General features: G+C 34.6%; 1 protein-coding gene across 1 annotated transcript in view; it reads left to right on the top strand.

Moving 5' to 3' along the window:
- Nucleotides 1-6: 6 nt before the first annotated feature.
- Nucleotides 7-2,311, top strand: part of LOC106876469 (fibrillin-2) — a 148,187-nt gene continuing 145,882 nt past the window's right edge. Inside the window, exon 1 of the mRNA XM_052976637.1 lies at nt 7-402. The gene's annotated coding sequence lies outside the window, so the exon portion shown is untranslated. The remainder of the gene's footprint in view (nt 403-2,311) is intronic.

Genomic DNA, 2,311 nt, shown 5'->3' with positions numbered 1-2,311 from the left:
AAAAGAAAAAATAATCGAAAAATATAACCGTGGGGCTTTTTTCCACTTTCACACTTTAACCATGGGGCTTTTTGCCCGTGGGTCTTTTGTCCTACACTCGTAAGTAACAGAGGCAAATTCACATTTGGAACTTAAAAGTCTTACCTGTTTTTACTGTTCCACTCACAGATTGTAATGTATGAATTAGCCGGTCGATTTCTCTTCCTGAAAATCCCAGTTTATCCAGATTCTCCGCGCCCAGGGTTCGATCTTACCCGCTTCATTTGTGTATGTAAATTTCCCTAGAAGAAAACGAGGCTGACATCGAAAATCCCGTATTAGTGATAATACGGTTTAATCCCTCGACTATCCAAGAAACTCCGCGATAAGTGAAAATCCGCGAAGTAGAAACAGTACTGTACTGTAAGTAATTTTTTTCATTTTTTTATAACTTGCATACGTTTATTTTATTATAAAAGCAAAACAACACCACGGAGGAATCGGCCTAATCTTATAAACAGCGATATAGAGAAGGATTACTGTATATCATATGTAACAAATTTGGGTAAATTTTCATATTAACACCCGCACGATTTTCACTAGGGTGTTAGGGGTCAGGGTTAAGGTTTTAGAGTTACGGTTACGGTTTTAGAGTTAGGGAATTTCGTCCCTAATCTTAACCATAACACCCTAGTAAAAATCGTGCGGGTGTTAATCTGAAAATTTACCCAAATTTGACGTAATGGTCGTTTGCCCGAACAAGCATAATTGTTGGTAATCCCATTGATTAAAATTACTGCCCATATTTGAATTCTAAACTTTCGTCAAAGAGAATTCTTTCACGAAATACGGTTCTTAGAGAATTTAGATATGAGCAGTTATAAAAACCCTGGTTTGGGGGAAATTAATCAGTGATGTTGGATGTTACTAAACTCCACGATATTCACTCATTGAGATAATGGCTATTTTTTCATGCCATGTCTATGATAAAAGTCCAACAAGACTTATTTGAATTGTTGTGAAAACCTAGTAGTTAGTATGAAGGATTAGCTAGTGTGAATTTTAAGTCATAATTCTCTACGATAAAATGACTTTACATTCCTATTGTACTATAAATGCTAAATATACATAAATAAAATAATGTAGTAATTATTTTCTCTTTCTTCACGTTCTTCAACTTGTTAATGAAATTTATTTCTGCAATTATGAAACTATGTTTAAAAAATTTTTTTTTTATAGCGGTTAAAAGAACACGAATTTATTTATCTTCAACATACATGCACGTATAAAATGTCCGTTTGCGTTTCAGAGTATATATATTTCTCGCTATGGCCTTTATGTAGCTGGAGTCAGGATTTATATATAATAGTAACACTTATAAATAAGTAAGTTATAAGTGACATGTTTATCAATATATATTCCTACTTCGGATCTCGAATACAAAATTTTTTATCTTGTTTTATAACATAATATATACAAGTATATGAAGTTTGAAAGTGTTTCGGTAGAAAACACACTAAATAAAACATAAATAAAAAGTGGCGCCCGCCAAATCAGAAAGATCCCCTACTTCGAAAGTAAAATATATTTATTATCGATTTCCAAATAGGAAACATAAAATTAGTGTTACACAAACAGTAACCAAACCGGCTATAAAAAGTGGTGAACGACTATAAAACATGTGTTTACAGTTGACAACGCGCGCTTTCACGCCTAACGAACGTATCTTGACAAGTCTGAGACTCAAAATCATTGAATGCCAAAATATTATTATGGATTAATTGTAATTGGACCGATTTTATCATTGTAATATTTTTACATTATAGTAAGTATCTTCTGCTATAACCTCGTAACCTGTCTACAACTGGAAGTAACCAAAATAACTCCGATAAGAAATTCTACTGTACAACAATACTTATGGGCGAGATAGAGTTATCTCCCTTCGATTGATTCCAGTTGAGTCTACGCACAGGTACACGCATACACACACACACACACACACACATATATGCATACATATACACACATTCGTACACATACGCACACAAGGGGCTACACACAGGGACAGACAAACGGATTAAGTCGATTATATCGACTCCAGTGCGTAACTGGTACTTATTTAATCGACCCCGAAAGGATGAAAGGCAAAGTCGACCTCGGCGGAATCTGAACTCAGAACGTAGCGGCAGACGAAATACCTCTAAGCATTTCGTCCGGCGAGCTAGCAATTCTACTAGCTCGCTGCCTTATAATGGCTAAATAATGATTTCTAACAATTAGTATAATATCACACATTTAAGAAAAAGCAAGGCTTTGAATTTATTCCTTGTAT

The sequence above is a fragment of the Octopus bimaculoides genome, chromosome 25 (assembly GCF_001194135.2).
Source record: "Octopus bimaculoides isolate UCB-OBI-ISO-001 chromosome 25, ASM119413v2, whole genome shotgun sequence".
Classification (NCBI taxonomy): domain Eukaryota; kingdom Metazoa; phylum Mollusca; class Cephalopoda; order Octopoda; family Octopodidae; genus Octopus; species Octopus bimaculoides.
The sequence above is the reverse complement of the archived record's forward strand: the minus strand, read 5'-3'. Positions and strand labels throughout refer to the sequence as shown.